Raw genomic sequence first — 17,898 nt, 5'->3', positions numbered from 1 at the left:
TATAAAGCACTTTCAACACCACGACTGGAACCAAAGTGCTGTACAGAAAAAGATAAGGGGGAAAAAAAATAAGAATAATATAAAAACAAATGAAAAATAATAATAGTAAAATAAAATACAAAATAAAAATACATAAATAATAATAGTAACAACAAATATCATACACAGCTAAAAAACATTGTCAAAAGCTAGAGAAAACAAATGAGTTTTAAGCGAACTCTGAAAAACACCCAAAGTTGGAGAAGTTCTAATAGACAGAGGAAGGGCATTCCAGAGCCAAGGAGCTGCCACAGAGAAAGCACGATCCCCTCTACATTTTAGATGAGATCGCGGAACCATTAGGAGTAGTTGTTCATTTGAACGCAGAGATCTGCTGGATTGACAGACACTAATAAAATCCGTAACATAGTCAGGTGATAGACCATGCACAGCCTTATAAACATACAGCAACACCACAATTTTTTCCAATATCTTAGATATAAAAGGCAGCTTCGAAATGGGATCTAAACCATTTTTTAAGGAGGGGCTGAATAACAGCATTCTTAAAACTAGCGGGAACAACACCAGATGACAGACTACTATTCAAAATAGTCAGAATACTTGGACCAATAGTGTCAAAAACCTTCTTAAACAAAGAAGAAGGAATGACATCACCTGGAGACCTAGTAGGCTTCATATGCGCAATTATATCTTTAAGCTGCTGTAGAGAAGTAGGCAAAAAACTTGTCAACTGATTACTAGGATCGGCAAGAGTGATCAGGTCATTGCTAGCAGATGAAGTTTGAGTTCTAATTCCAGCGACCTTACCAATAAAAATGTTTAAGAATGCTTCACATATATCAGCAGAAGGAATGAGTGATGGGGTGGCAACGGGATTGAGCACAGTGTTTACAGTAGAAAAAAGTACTCTAGAATTATGACAATTTCTGGAAATAATAGCACAAAAATAATTAGCTCTAGCTAATTTGACAGCCCTTTGATATTCATTCAGACAGTTCTTCAAAATCTCATAAGAGACCTGTAATTTATCTTTAAGCCATTTACGTTCAGCCCTCCTGCACTCCTGCCTGAGAGCACGGGTAGTACTATTTAACCAGGGCTGTAATTTAACTTTGTTTTTCTTAGCCTTGACAACATCTAAAATAGCAGAACAAGAAGCGTTGAATTGATTAACCAACTCTTATAAATCCATACTATGACAGGGAGATTCAAACAAAGTAAGTAAAGGGGAAAGCTCAAAAGCTGCTGAAAAACTACTAGCTGTGTAAGGAGTGAGAACACGAGATGCGACAGGAACAGAAACATTACTTAAGACGTCACATGGAAAATTAGAGCTAAAAAAACAAGTCTTATGATCAGAAAAAACGGTATCAACAATCTTCAGATTACCAACAGAAAACCCCAAAGATAAAACAAGATCAAGAGTATGACCATGCTCATGAGTTGGACCAAAAACACACTGTAAAAGATCAAATGACTAATAAATTAAAAAAATCTCTGACCAAGGGCTTTGACGGGCAACACACATGCATATTGAAATCCCCTAAAATTAAAATTTTGTCAAAAGAGGGGACAATTGCAGATAACAGTTCAGAGAATTCTTGTATAAAATTCCCATGAGAGTTTGGGGGTCTATAAATTAAAACACATAGCACAGACGTAAAAGAATTCAATGTAATTAGCTGAGATTCAAACGAACAAAAAGAGTCAGAGGGTAAGAGTCTACATTTAAACTTTTCTTTAAAAACAACTGCAAGACCCCCACCCCGGCCAACAGACCTAGGGGTACTGAAAAAACTGCAACCAGCAGAAGAGAGTTCAGAGAGTGAAGACGTGTCGCCAGCGTTAAGCCAAGTCTCAGTAACAAATAAAAAAATCAAGTTTGTGAGAGGCAAAGAGATTGTTCAGAATAAAAGTTTTATTTGCCAGAGATCTCGCGTTTATCAACGCCATTGTCACTGGAGTGGTGTCAGAAGAAGATAGGGAAGATTGAACGAAAACGTTTACCGGATTCCCGTCACGTAAGGAGCGAAGGTTTAAGTGGTTAACTCCACGAACGGCCGACCGCCGCCTGGCGCGAACCATCCGCGAGGACCGGTACATCGACACCGGGGGCGGGAAGACAGGAACAAGATATGAACATCTCAGGTTCACCTCCTCGACCTCTGCCACGGAGGACGGTGGTCCGATAAATGGAAACTTCCTGGTCTTCTTTGATCTCACGAGGCCTCCAGCGCGCTTCCCACGCTTCCTTCGGCGTTTCCTACACAGGCACAAGCATCCAGGCAGGTAACACACCTTCCTCAGCGCAACTGGCACAGACGCATACCGTGCATACGGAAGGCAGTCTTCTTTGGTATCGCGAAATAGACAATCAGACACCGCCGACCGAATATTCAGAAAAGTTAAGCGATCATACACCAGAGGGGAGCAAACGGAGCGCATTATAAAACAAACAAGGAAACAAAATACTAAAACAGGTAAAAACAGACTGTGACAGCACGCCGGCAAACATCCTGGCGCCATCTTGTTCAGGGGATGAACAAATTGTCTTCAATGACTCTGAAGAAAAACTACTGTAAAAGCAAGAATACTGTAACTATTCATCATCTCTCCATCTGGCTGGATCAGGCCATAAGATTTCATCCACATCACAGGCTATGTCTTCATTGGCAAGGCACCGTTGGAAGAATCTCCTCGTGTGACAAACCCACCCCTGCACAGAAGCTGCTTCGATATGATCACAGGCCTGCTCCATGGCCTGAATGAGGGGCAAACGGTCATAGGGCCGCAGGTCGTATACCTTCCACCGCCATGCTGAAAAAAAACTATTCTATTGGATTCAGGAAGGGGGAAGGTATAAGACTTCAAATTCAGGGTGCTCATGGAACCAATTGTGGACCAGATAATGAACATAATAATTTAATTATGGCCCCTTGTAGACCGCTCAGAGTTTGCTCCAAGAGACCAGGGAAGGACTGAAAGGCTGAAAGGAATTTCCTTATAAAATAAATTCTTTGTGAAGCCAAACACTCTCGCAATGCAAATGCCATGCCACAAAACAATGGGCTTTGATCTCCTCGTAAAGCTAAACACTCAGAAACAATGGGCTTTGATCAAGATAGGAAGATCTGGAAGAAAGACCATCTGCTCTTCAGTCCCTTCACCCATCCTTCCCCCCTGGGTACATGGTCCAGGTCACTAAAATTTGACAGAGAAATGCCAAGAACTCAAGTTGCTATGCTCACATAAAACATTTACTATATCTTCAGGATTCATGATCATAAACTTTTCATGTTTGGTGTCATTTTAAAGATCTTTGTGCGATTGGTAAATTGGTTTCAATTTCACAGTAGTCATTTATATTATGAGAAAGATTCAAAACATTTGTAGAATTATGTTCTGCTGAGGAGGGGGTGTGTCCCCCTTTAGGCCTGTGGGAATGTTTATCTAGCTCCAGCCAGGTGCAACCCTGGAGCATGGGAACCTAAAAGACCAAAATGTATTTTATGTTTTTACAACTGATTTAAATATTTCTTTGTTTTTGTTCTGGTAGTATTTAAGGGAATGTTGCAAATCAGTCTTTGGGATTCTGTAGACAGAAAAACCCCCATGCAGTCTCTGGAGCTCTGCACCAGAACTCTCACTGCTGTGTGTCTCTCTGTTGTCAGGTATGATTCAAAAATGTAATTGTGTTAAACACATTGTGCCCATAGAGCACACTGTATAGTTGTTTGTGCTACTACATGTGCACATAGGCTAGTTGAGATTATTCTTTAAAAACACTTGATTACTTTGCTGTAAGTGTTCTTTGAAATACTTAGGTAAAAGGTAGTTGATGCTATGCATATTAGACAGTGTGTCTTGTGTTAAATTAGGATAACTGTTAAAACTTCCTGGTCTTCTTTGATCTCACGAGGCCTCCAGCGCGCTTCCCACGCTTCCTTCGGCGTTTCCTACACAGGCACAAGCATCCAGGCAGGTAACACACCTTCCTCAGCGCAACTGGCACAGACGCATACCGTGCATACGGAAGGCAGTCTTCTTTGGTATCGCGAAATAGACAATCAGACACCGCCGACCGAATATTCAGAAAAGTTAAGCGATCATACACCAGAGGGGAGCAAACGGAGCGCATTATAAAACAAACAAGGAAACAAAATACTAAAACAGGTAAAAACAGACTGTGACGGCACGCCGGCAAACATCCTGGCGCCATCTTGAAACAGTATGTGAACATCCAACAACTGTTTGGCTGTAGACATTACAGGAAAATTAATATCCACCAGTCTTCGAGCAATTTGTGAAAAGGCTCTAGAGTAAGCTGTTGTCTCTCTGTTTGCTTCCCTTTCCAGACTGACGGCTACCCTCTTTGAGGGACAAATTCCACAAGGACATACAGGAGAGGTGGAAACACACCTGACCAAAAAGACTGCAACGACACAGGGTGCCTGTGCTTAAAGGGACTGGGCGTGTCACTGATGTGCATTCTGCAGTGCTTTCCTCAACCTGTCTTAATGTTGTTCTTTCAGGTGACCACTCTACTCCTGCATGCATCAGCTAGTGCTGCCCACTCTGCAAAGAATTTGGCAGTAATGAACATCATAAGGAAATAATTTAATTATGGCCCCTTGTAGACCGCTCAGAGTTTGCTCCAAGAGACCAGGGAAGGACTGAAAGGAGTGAAATTATTTCCTTATAAAATAAATTCTTTGTGAAGCCAAACACTCTCGCAATGCAAATGCCATGCCACAAAACAATGGGCTTTGATCTCCTCGTAAAGCTAAACACTCAGAAACAATGGGCTTTGATCAAGATAGGAAGATCTGGAAGAAAGACCATCTGCTCTTCAGTCCCTTCACCCATCCTTCCCCCCTGGGTACATGGTCCAGGTCACTAAAATTTGACAGAGAAATGCCAAGAACTCAAGTTGCTATGCTCACATAAAACATTTACTATATCTTCAGGATTCATGATCATAAACTTTTCATGTTTGGTGTCATTTTAAAGATCTTTGTGCGATTGGTAAATTGGTTTCAATTTCACAGTAGTCATTTATATTATGAGAAAGATTCAAAACATTTGTAGAATTATGTTCTGCTGAGGAGGGGGTGTGTCCCCCTTTAGGCCTGTGGGAATGTTTATCTAGCTCCAGCCAGGTGCAACCCTGGAGCATGGGAACCTAAAAGACCAAAATGTATTTTATGTTTTTACAACTGATTTAAATATTTCTTTGTTTTTGTTCTGGTAGTATTTAAGGGAATGTTGCAAATCAGTCTTTGGGATTCTGTAGACAGAAAAACCCCCATGCAGTCTCTGGAGCTCTGCACCAGAACTCTCACTGCTGTGTGTCTCTCTGTTGTCAGGTATGATTCAAAAATGTAATTGTGTTAAACACATTGTGCCCATAGAGCACACTGTATAGTTGTTTGTGCTACTACATGTGCACATAGGCTAGTTGAGATTATTCTTTAAAAACACTTGATTACTTTGCTGTAAGTGTTCTTTGAAATACTTAGGTAAAAGGTAGTTGATGCTATGCATATTAGACAGTGTGTCTTGTGTTAAATTAGGATAACTGTTACATGTGTGACTATGTAAAACATGTCTCCTGCATGGAACACTTGGCTATTTTCCATATAGCTACAGTAAACCATGTTGCCACGCGGATACAATATGTTTCACAATTGCATTATCCTTTCTAAATTGGCTTCTAATTGTTTCATTATGTAATTGGCATGATACAATTTTACCTGACTAATAATAAATTGTTATATTTGATTTATTCTGAACTTCTCCTGAATTAATTATAACCAGTAAATCATAGGATGCTAATCCTACCGTAAATCTGTGTCCAGGATAGTACAAACTGGAGGCGCGTGAATGAAAGGAGCAGTAGGCACTTCATCCGAAGACCTTTTCATTTCGGTCTATCACTGACTTAGCAAGATGTATGGAAGTGACTAAATCAAGTACACTTTTTGTACGAGTGAGCAGTAGGCAACCGATAAAAAGGTATTAGTTAACTTATTACACCCTCTGACTAAGATCAGACTGGCTAGTTTGCGTCCGTGAGTTTACCGCAAACCGTATCTCTGAGCGGCATTGGGTCCCTGATGAACGATTAATTGAAAGTATGGGATTTACAGAATACTCAAATATCTAAATTAATAAACAATCGATATCTGTGATCAGCTTTTGATTAGAAATATTGATTAAATTTGATGATCACATGAAATTGGAGTCAGATTGAAAACGGAGCTAGACAAAATTGAAACTAAGTTCTGATAAATTCAGAAGTGCAAGTAAAAGACCGAATACGCATTAAACCTTAAACCAGGCCGCTGGATTCCGCTTTTTGGGTTTGGCGGGTGGATCCTTACAGCTAAAACAAGGCTGAATTTAGGCTGTCAGTGAAAATTTAATAGACGTCTAACCATGGCCCAAGAATAGACTAGTCATCAAATAGACAGCTAATGAATGCCTATATTCATCTAATAGACAACAAAATGGCAATCCATCCAAACAAGCGAAATATACAGCTTTTATTAAGAAAAATTTAATTTTTAACAACTTAGACAGCTTGACAATACAAAATCATAAAAAATGCAAAAGAATTAATGACAAAATAAAATTTTATAAATGCAATACACTTAAATATAAATATTATGATAAAAAATCTGGAATTTTTAACAACTTAAGATAATAAAAATATAAAATACAATACACTTAAATATAAATATTATGATAAAAAATCTGGAATTTTTAACAACTTAAGATAATAAAAATATAAAATACAATACACTTAAATATAAATATTATGATAAAAAATATGGAATTTTTAACAACTTAAAATAATAAGATATAAGAATATAAAAATAAAAATAGATAGAAATCTAATACAAATCAAGAGCATGTTATCACACTTAACATTAAAACATGGACCCTTTTCACAAGACTATGATGACACGTTTAACAGTCATCAGCATCGTAAATCCTTGAAAGTTTTTCATATTTGTATTTAACATTAAAACATGGACCCTTTTCACAAGACTATGATGACATGTTTAACAGTCATCAGCATCGTAAATCCTTGAAAGTTGTTCATATTTGTATTTTTTTTTTTAAATGTATGTACATTTATAACAGTATTCTTTGTATTATATCACCTTTGCATCAACTTACAAAAAAACAGTTAACGCTAATGCAAGGGTGTTTCTAATGCAGCGTCTATGGGAAGGACGGTGAATTTTACATCGTTCTCTCTTCTGACTGACGTTATCAGTCTCTCAATTTTTTTTTCCTTTTATTTTTCCAGTTTACTTATTTTAACAAATAAAACAACCAACAGTGAACTTATTAATTTTTTTAAGGAAATTATTAATTTTTGTTTACAATTCTTCCCAACTGCATTCCTCAAGTCCAACTCTGTTGCTGCCAGGAAGTTGGTCATCACAGCATCTGCCAAATAAGAAAAAAATAAAAAAGCACAAGAAAAGCTTGACATTATTTTTTTTTTTACTTTAATTACACTAATTGTGACAGGGAGTCATTCTCTTTTGCTTGGATGCCTACTAAAAACGATATATATATGTTTATCACCATTCAGTGTATTAAAAAAGAGAGAAGCTCTCTGGTAAATGTTGTGTGTTTTATACACATACCTCTAATGACCGAGAACAGTGCACTCTTTTCAAAAGCCTCTTTCTGCTGCGGACCACCCCCTTCATGTTGAATTTGGACATGAGGGAATTTTTTCAAAACCCTAAAATATAATACAGACTGAGGTGGTTAACAATGCAGACAAAGTTTGACATTTCAAAATGACCAGTAAAGGAATTATTTTTTAAATTTCTGATTTGCATTGTAACTTATTGAGAATTGACACCACAATGTTTGATTAATGTGGCAATATTTGTAGGCTTTACCTGTCCAGCATCCTTCTGGCACTGTCTTTGAGGCTTCTTCCTTCAACTCTGCACAACCTTGACACCTGAATAACACATGCCAGTGTCAAGCGGGTAGTATTATATGCGTCCGTGTACAAGTGTTTACCAACCTTAAACATTGATGCCCATTGACCTGCAAGTTTTCCATCACTAACCCTTTAAAATCCTTTATTCCAGCAGTTTAAGTTTTTCCCTATAGTTCCCCCCACAATCTGTCTTTGCCTCCAAAATTGTCTGGCACAACTGACTTTTCGCTACACTTCATAACAACACAGTATTAGCTGCTGTAACTAAAAAGTAGCTCAGTACACACATTAACCTCAAATGTCCATGGAATAATAAATTCACCCCTACCGTTTTATTACATTATGTTTTCTGTTTGTACTGTTTAGGTTTTAATGCTGCATTGCACATCTGAGCTATTTGCACTATTTTAATACTGCTGCAAACTTTTTATAATTGATAATTGTATATTGCCATTTTAAATCATCTGTATTTTTAAGCTTTACTATCAATTTAGAAGTTTCAAAATAAATCGTATTGTACTTGTACAATGACAAAGATGTTCTATTCAATTAGCTCATGCTCTCGCTGTATCTAACAAGCCATTGTTCAGTCATAAATTCAATATAGTAATTAAAATAAATGATGGATTTTGTCAAAGATGAGAGCTTTAGTGAGGAAATGTTGTTTTGGAGTTTTTTGTTTTTTTACCATTGCTGCCTGGATCTTCTCAATTTCCAACCGCTTTTCCTGATGTTGAAACTCCTCCTCAGTTTCTCCAATTCTTCTGAGTGTGTTCACTGTATAAATAAACATAGATTAATCTTTGTCAAAGCTGTGTTTGTTCTGTTGTTTGCTCTTTCGCCTCTTCTTGTACCGTTTTAAAATCGATTGAGTTTGTAAACACATACAAATGATAAAACTTTTACTCTATTATCTATTAAATTTAGCAATGAATCCTCTGAACACATGCATGCTGAACCGTGGGCCTAGTCACGGATCACTATCAACTTTGATCTGCTCCCTTCGCTAAAATGTCATGGTTCCTAAACATGACAACAAATAATATAGATAAATTATGAACACATGTCAAAACGAAAACACAGATACTTACAAGACCAAGTAGGAATGTCCTTTATCGTTTGTTGTTTGCCCACTGCTCTCCGACAGGTAAACTTAGTGCTCTCTCGTGTAAAAACAAAATTCAAAACGCAACACGTCTCAAGTTGCCAGTGGTCATGTCTCAGTAGGGCTACAATTGCCATAAATTAAATGTTAAATGTTTCAAAAGTTTACTTGCATTGATAAGAAGCTGCGTGGGTGAAAATTACATGTAAAAAAATGTAAGGCTATTTTGGCTATGCTCATCGCTGGTCTGGTTACTGGTATAGGGCTATAGCAAAGCCGTTAAAATTAGACCACAGATTGCCTCGATTTCGCCAGGTGGGCTAAAAGCAGACTACATGTAGCCCGTCCAATTTAGAGCTAAATCGTGGTTACATATAGACCATGTCACAAAATGACACTTATATCTTTGTAGATATTATTGACACTGCAAACATGATGGGATATCAACCATCTCATGCACTGTCTGGCCAAAAACTACAGTGAATCGGGTTTGACTATAAGTGGGCTACAGCCCAGCAATAGCCGTCATTTCAACGTCTCAGTTAAGTATAGACACAATATAGTCCGGCTATGTGTAACCCACTTCTCGCCCAAATAACCTTGAATTTGGTTTCATGTCGGTTTTTGGCAAAATTACTTGAGAGATGTATGATATTCCATCATGTAAGCAAAATCAACAGCGTTTACAAGGTGTTTGGTTTTCATTTCTTTTACATGTTCAATACGTAGCCTGTGCATAGCCACGATTTAGCTAGTCAGCTCTGACTTAACTGAGACGTTGAAATGACGGCTATTGCTTGCTGGGTCTCTACACTGCACAATTAATCTTTTATTTACACCGTCTACACTTTAGCCCTATTCGCACAGGATTAATCTGGGAACCTTGTGTGATTTTGAAATGACCCCCCCACATCTGAATTTCGTGTGATGCATTCGCATGGGATAAGCGAAGCCTGTGATTTTACTCGAATTTACTGATTTATAAATTCTTTGAGAGGTCCGTTCTATGGTCCGTTTATATGGATTTAATAATAGAAACTAATAGTTTTGTGCCCTGTGTCATTTACATTTCACCAAGTTAAAATAATATCTCAAGCTTTATGCTTGATTTATTTGTAACACATTAACCTCAAAAACTTTTTAGCTTTCTCTTTCTGCAAATTGTATTGTATGGTGTAGTATAGCGATATGACAGCACCCAAAATACTATCAAAACACTCGAACACAGCTCCATTCTTCGCAAAGATGGATAAAAAGACGCACAGGAAACAAAAACCTCGAAAAATGATATACGATCCACCAAATGCTGGCCAAATCACAGAGATGCCGATTCACACGGGACTAATATTATCACAGGACCTCGGTGTTCGGCGAAATATGGTAGGTCATTTGCGGGGGAATTTTTACTTTACAATTTACAGACATGGCCGATTCGCACGGGATTAAGATCACAGACAACCTCCGCAATTATTACAAATGACTGGAGGTCACTAGCCTAATCCCGTGCGAATAGGGCTATTTGCTTATGAAAGGATTCATGAGATGTGATACATTACTCAACGCTGCAAAAACACGTGGAAACCTTTGAAGCTCCCCTCAGCGATCACAATCACAAATATGATTAAGATCTGGTCAGTTGCACTGGTGCTCCTAAATATTTTTTCATAGTCGCACGCAGTAGTTTTCAGTCGCAAATGCGATAATATAAGTTGTAAAAAAAGAAAGAAAGAAAGAAAGAAAGAAAAAGAAAGAAAGAAAGAAAGAAAGAAAGAAAGAAAGACACTTTCTAAAACCGGTGGTCTCAGACTTTTGGACCCCACTGTATATTTCAGTCTAATCCAGTACAGAAGGAGCTGTATTAAGCTAGACATTCTGTCTGTGGCCAATTGCAGCTCTGTAAACAACAAGCTCAAAAAGCTTCATTCTGAATTCAACTGTTGTACACATGCCATTAAAATGGAGAGAAATTGACATTGCTCACTGTCTAAAACATTGATTTCCCTTCTCCCTTTGACAGTTTTGCAGAGATCTGACTCCCATAGTTTGCTTTGGGGAAAAAACAAACAAACATATACTTTAGAGACTTGCTTGAGAAGCATGGTGTTCACTATATGTTCACCAGATCAGCCAGTTGTACATATTCCTCGAAGGACAATGATCTGGTGTTGTCTCATGTGAGGGTATTAATTTTAAGCACCCTTCTCTGACAGCACAGTATATCACTGGTTGAGTGATTGTGTCTCTCACAGATAGTGGATAAAAGCCAACTTAAAAGAAGGGGAAATCAAATGTTATTTGGGGATTTTTTTTGTTAATCTATTCATTTTTATTGTATATGATGAAGTTACAGGTTTTGAAAAAAAAAATTCATACTACAAAGAGACTGTGCAGAATGCTTTGACAACTACATAAAGAAATATGAATAAATAAATCTTTGCCGAGTCAGCAGAAGTGATTGTTAGCAAAAAGGAGAGCAACACAGCAACATTTATTATTTATTTTTTAAATTGCATATACATTAAACATTTAATTAGAGAGAAGGAAAAAAAAGTAAATGTGAAAAAAGGCAAGAATTCTAATTTTGTGTGCTGGGATTTATTTGATCATCACAGAAAGAAAGAAAGAAACTACAGTATCTTAAGATGTGAAGACCTTTTTGATCAACTGTTTGAGAGGTAGACAATCATATCAATAAAATTGTGATTGACAAGGTTTTTTTTTTTGTCTCTAAACCAGCACACACACACAATTTAGGTATTGAAAACATGTGACACTGAAGTCCAAAACTGTGTTGCATCACTGAATGTAGAGCAACAGCTAATCACGAGCGATTATGCTTAAAGAAAGGGGGTGGAAATGGGTTAATATATAAAGATTTTACTCAACTGAAGTCTGAATGACTATAAATTGACTCCACTCCATCCAAACAGTCTAATGTCAAGAGGACTTTGATGGTAAGTGACAGTAATTGTTTCTCCAGAAGTGACGTGATTGTAACCGAATTACTGTAGACCTAGAAAGAGTGAAATAGCTACTGTGTGAAATGCAAAAGCTAACATTTGTGTCACATTTCAAGATCTATTTGTGAAACTCTGCACCCTCTGGTCATAAAACACAGGTGAAAAAATGTGGGGAAAAATTTATTACAGTGTGTTTGCTGCCCTGCTGGTAGCAACGGCCTGGGCTGCACCCCACGAAGGCCACACGGGAAGGACGAACCCCACCCCAGCCACGATGGGGAGGATGCATGCCACCTGCTTGCTCCACCCAACGCTGACTTTGCCTTCTCCATCACATTCTTGTTCCATCCCGATGCCGAGGGCAAGAACAATAACATTTTCTTCTCCCCAGTCGGAATCTCAATGGCTTTGAGCATGCTGGCGGTAGGTGCCAAGGGTAGCACACTTTCACAGATATACAGCAGTCTGGGTTACAGTGGGTTGCAGGCTTCACAGGTCAATTAGGGTTATGAGCACTTGATCCACATGCTGGGCCACAGTCAGGAAGCCATGCAGCTGGAGGCAGGCGCTGGTGTGGCCATCAGAGAAGGCTTCGAAGTGGTTGACCAGTTCCTGAAGGATGTTCAGCACTACTATAACAGTGAAGCCTTCAGCGTTGACTTCTCCAAGCCTGAAATTGCTGCAGAAGAGATTAACAAGTTCATCGCTAAGAAAACCCATGACAAGATAACCAACATGGTGAAGGACCTGGACGACGATACAGTGATGATGCTGATTAACTATATGTACGTCAGAGGTACTAAATAAACTTCTCTTTCATTTAATGATATTCATGTAATGAATCTTGGTTTGACGCTGATCAAAAGTTCTTGCAATTTGTCCTGATAGGGAAGTGGGATAAGCAATTTGATGCAAAACTGACCCACAATGCTGACTTCAAAGTGGACAATGACACCACCGTGCAAGTTGACATGATGAAAAGAACTGGCACCTATGCCTTCTATCAAGACCCTGTCAACCAAACTACGGTCATGATGGTGCCATACAAAGGCAATGCTTCCATGATGATTGTTCTTCCTGATGAAGGGAAGATGAAGGAGGTTGAAGAATCTATCTGCAGACACCAACTTAAGATCTGGCGTGATAATTGTAACCCAGATTACTAGAAACCCTGTTGCTGGAAAAAAAAAACTACAACATTCATGATTGTGCAAAACCGTATTCTATTTTGTTAATATTTGTAAAGAGAGAAAAAGGAAGTGTATAAAGTTAAATTAAAACTCATTTAGAAAAGTTATTTAATTTAATAAGATGAAGATTGGTCCAATTAGACGAGTGGAAAGTTAGCCCCGCCCTAACGGGTGGAGCCGGGACAGAGATGATGCAACGTTTTTGTCCGAGGGAGAAGCCGCTGATGCGATCCTGAAAAAAGAAGAGAAAAAAATCGAATTTGAACGAACAAACTAACAGTTGTATACATGATAAATAAGATTTTGAGATAAAAGTGTGGATTGAACGTCATTAGTCAATGACCACGGGTGAATTCTAGCGTGAATGCTACGGGGAAGATACAAGGCCTGAAGTAGAAGTTTGCCTTTCTGGAAATTTCATAACTGGGAAAAAATCTAATTCTCTTGATGCTGCACGTTTCCTGGACATTAAGCGATTTCTGAGGAAGATTTTGAACTTGAACTGTCCCTGCTTGGCGTTACAGCCGTCATTGCATGCAGCAGAGCACTCCCTTCTCGCTCATTTCTGTTATTCACTGTTTGAGAGGGAGGGTTGCACTCGCGCCACGAAAAGCGTTACATAATCTTTTCAATAGGTAGTACCGGTGACACCTTTATAATTAAATCCATGTATTAGTTGACCTCTGACCTGAAGGTTGATTGTTGTTTAGTTGCACATTAGTCTGGGAACCTTGAAAATGACCCAGATACCATAGTATCTGATATACCATATTTTACTTTTCTGCCCTTCAGCTCTGTGGACCTGTTTATGCCCAAGTTCTCAATCACTGCAACGTCCAAACTGAATGACATTCTGCAGGACATGGGAATGACTGATGCATTCAGTAACACAGCAGATTTCTCTGGGATGACAGGAGAGGTCAAAGTCAAGGTGTCACGGGTACGTGTACTTGTTACCTCGTGTAGCACCTTCGATGGTTGCTAGATCTAAAGATTTTGAAAACTCTACTAAGTGATGTTAACTTTTTGGGCCCGATTTCCAGGTTGACCATCAGGCAGTCCTCAGCGTGGATGAGAAGGGCACAGAGGCAGTGTCTGTAACCACGATAGAAACCATGCCCATATCCCTGCCAGACACTGTGATGCTCAACCAACCTTTCTTGGTACTGATTGTAGAAGACACCACCAAGAGCATCCTCTTCATGGGCAAGATCACCAATCCTACAGAGTGAGGTCCAACTCCAAAGAGAACTTGCCAGCACTCTGCATAAGGCTGCTAATCTTTATATAAATCGCATTGTAAACTGCAATAAATTGGTTTGATTCTAATTAAATTAGTCATCATTAAAATCAGTTGCACAGTATGCACTTTTTTTTAATACTGATATCAACATAATGTGGTCTAGTAAAATTTTAGCTTATTAAACACTAGAACCGCCACAGGTCGCTGTATACCTAAAACCGCCAGCAGGTACATTTTACCCACGCACATGACAGCTACTGAATGGCTAAAGAAAATATTATTTCACTGTATTATGCTACTGTCTTCACAAAGAAGTGTCTAGAGTCATTAAATGATTATGTCTAGTCATCAACTATATTTTTTATCCTGTTATTTTATGGTCAAAACTTTTTTATGCAGGCTACACTAGTCACTTTTCATAAACAGGCTATTATAATACAATGTCATTAATCAATATATTAAGATAACCTATTTTATTTAATTTACTAAAATAGCCTATAGACAATAATGAGCAATAATAATTCACCACATTGCATAGGATGATGCGATGACAATTCAAGCGCACAGCTTCAAATAATTAATTATTAATGTGTTTAGTTATATCATTTATCATTTGAATTATAGAAGAAGAACACCAATAAACTTCGGGTAATCAAAAAAAATAAATAAAAGGTTTTATTCATTAGCCTACATCAGATCAGATTTTTTTCTTCAGGAAACAGCTGATCTGAATAAATAGCAACACGGAAGCGAACAATAAACGATAGAAATGGCAAAACTAAAGTTAAATAGTTAATCTAAATTTTGAACAATTATGAGTAACATTAGGATAAAACGTCTAAATATGATATATTGATCGCCGTCAGATGCTGAGCCGACAGGACGCTTTACTTATCTCCCCACCATCAGACTCTCCATCGCTCATGGCATTTAGTGCTTCTTATTTCTCTTCAGCATTCATGAATCGCCTTTCTTTTACTCATGTTGTCTTTATTTATGAAACTGATAACCGCTAATTCAGTGAGTGAAAGGCTATGTTAAAACATAAGCAGCACGAAAATGACAGTGTGAATATACAGGCATTATAGGCAGGTAAATATGACCCGCGCTGGCGCATAGGTATAAATGCCCCGTTTTCTTTCAGCCATCCCACATTTCACACATGATCACTGGGTGTAGGTCATCAGTAGATGAGTGTGGCATTTAAAAAGCAGTGTTTCCCAAATTAAACAAATAATAGTTTTAAATGTTGCATCCTACATACCCCAGACATGGCTTTTCAAAAAACACTTGACAAATTGAAAACTCTTGAAGATACAGTAGCCACTATAACAGCACAGTCAGTCGAACAGCCGACTTGTTTAAACTTGAATTGAGTGTGTCACTTGATGTAATTTGATGATAGCAATGTCTAAAATGACATTCCATTGGTTATTTTCAAGTGGTGTGGGTGGGAGAATTTTGAGCCGTCTGGAACACATGACTGGGACATTTTGAGGTCAGAACTGAGAAATTTCAACTTGAGTAGGCCTATTCCTGTCTCTGATTTAATTTAGAATGCAGTTTAAGAATATTAATGGCATGATAAAATCAAAAATGGGCATTTTTTAAATGGAATACGGCAATGTGAATAATTTATCCATGCAAATCATCATTTAATCATCAAAATAAGGATTTCTCACACTCTGCTGCTCTGTGTTTCACGGAAACCTGGCTGAATGACGCCATACCTGGACAGCGCGCTCCATCTGCTAAGCTTTCAGCTTTTCAGAGCAGATCGCAACACAGAATCAACGGGGAAATCGCGCGGCGGCAGGACATGCTTTTACATCAGTGAAAGGTGTGTAATGGTCAAAACTATGTATTTGCATGCATCACATTATAATGTGGTGTGCCCTTTAAGAGACTTGATCACTTAACTTATAATGCACACTATGTGGTGGTGACGTAGAAGGACTACGTGCCTGTGTAATGAGAACCACTATGGATGACATGCGATGGCACCGCAGACGGCAGCCTCAGTGTTTGGCTCTCCAGTGTTTGTACTGTTTTTGTTAGTTTTTCCTGTTTTTTGTTTCTCAAACACGATCAGTTTTACCAGGGATGAGCTGCTGAACATTCGGCAGAACACACCACACAATCTTCTACCGGATTTTGTTTATTTGGACGTTTTGCTGAACGTTGTAGTCGGGCGGAGCTGCTGCACTGATCAAGCGCTTCAGGACGCGCAGACGGGGGAAGCGAGCCGGCGCGCTCGTGAAGCTCAGGAAGCGCGGATTCAGAACGCCGTTGCCGAGCATCCATATGGCGAATTTCCGCTCTCTACCCAACAAAACGGACAAACTTCTTCTGCTCTCCCGGACAAATAAGGATTTTTCACACTCTGCTGCTCTGTGTTTCACGGAAACCTTGGATGATCAGGATGTCAGACAAGGTCAGTGCCTGGTGATTGTGGTTTGAGGGGTTTTTGGGAGTTTTTACCCAACTGGAGTTTGATATTGGCTTGGATGACAATTTTATCTGTTGTGTGGTTCATTTTTAACCTGTGCTAGTGACACATTTTACAAAAAAAAATAAGCCATTTCCATTTTAAGCCCTTAGTTATTAATCATTAAGAAACTCATAGTTATAGCTTAGTATCTCATAATGACAATAACCTTTCTCATAATTATCAGAATGTCATAACATTTATCCTGTGCTAGTGACACATTTTGCAAAAAAATAAGCCGTTTCCATTTTAAGCCCTTAGTTATTAATCATTAAGAAACTCATAGTTATAGCTTAGTATCTCATAATGACAATAACCTTTCTCATAATTATCAGAATGTCATAACATTTATCCTGTGCTAGTGACACATTTTGCAAAAAAAATAAGCCATTTCCATTTTAAGCCCTTAGTTATTAATCATTAAGAAACTCATAGTTATAGCTTAGTATCTCATAATGACAATAACCTTTCTCATAATTATCAGAATGTCATAACATTTATCCTGTGCTAGTGACACATTTTGCAAAAAAATAAGCCGTTTCCATTTTAAGCCCTTAGTTATTAATCATTAAGAAACTCATAGTTATAGCTTAGTATCTCATAATGACAATAACCTTTCTCATAATTATCAGATGCAAAAACCCCCCCCCCCCCCAGAAAAACTAACAATTATGTCTTTTAAAACGTTTTTTTTGTTGGGTTTATATAATAATGATTTAGTTTCTCATTATGAGATTTTAAGTTATTCCAAGAAGGTATCTCATTGTTATGACGTACCGGGAGGGCCCGCAGCGCACACGGGCCCTGCCCACATTGCAAATGACTATATTAATATAAATTAATAATAAACGTAGTAATAATAAAGTATAATTAGTAACTAGATTCTTCACAGTACTGAATAAATACATAAATTCGCGTGAGTTGTGTGTGGGTCTAG

At 38.2% G+C, this 17,898-nt stretch overlaps 2 long non-coding RNA genes and 1 pseudogene across 2 annotated transcripts in view; 2 read left to right on the top strand and 1 right to left on the bottom strand.

The window, feature by feature from the left end:
• The window catches only part of LOC107549549 (uncharacterized), a 23,690-nt gene extending 11,338 nt beyond the window's left edge, over positions 1–12,352 (bottom strand). Inside the window, exons 1-2 of the long non-coding RNA XR_001604573.1 lie at positions 12,285–12,352; positions 4,863–4,875 (exon numbers count right to left, since the gene is read on the bottom strand). This is a non-coding gene — a long non-coding RNA (uncharacterized lncRNA). The remainder of the gene's footprint in view (positions 1–4,862; positions 4,876–12,284) is intronic.
• On the top strand, positions 12,020–14,507 carry LOC107549546 (alpha-1-antitrypsin homolog; annotated as a pseudogene).
• Positions 14,508–16,854: 2,347 nt separating this feature from the next.
• LOC107549547 (uncharacterized) overlaps positions 16,855–17,898 on the top strand; it is a 29,216-nt gene continuing 28,172 nt past the window's right edge. The window contains exon 1 of the long non-coding RNA XR_001604572.1: positions 16,855–16,907. This is a non-coding gene — a long non-coding RNA (uncharacterized lncRNA). The remainder of the gene's footprint in view (positions 16,908–17,898) is intronic.

This window comes from Sinocyclocheilus grahami, unplaced genomic scaffold, assembly GCF_001515645.1.
Source record: "Sinocyclocheilus grahami isolate Dianchi unplaced genomic scaffold, SAMN03320097.WGS_v1.1 scaffold374.1, whole genome shotgun sequence".
In the NCBI taxonomy this organism is placed as follows: domain Eukaryota; kingdom Metazoa; phylum Chordata; class Actinopteri; order Cypriniformes; family Cyprinidae; genus Sinocyclocheilus; species Sinocyclocheilus grahami.
This window is presented reverse-complemented; position numbering and strand designations above follow the sequence as displayed.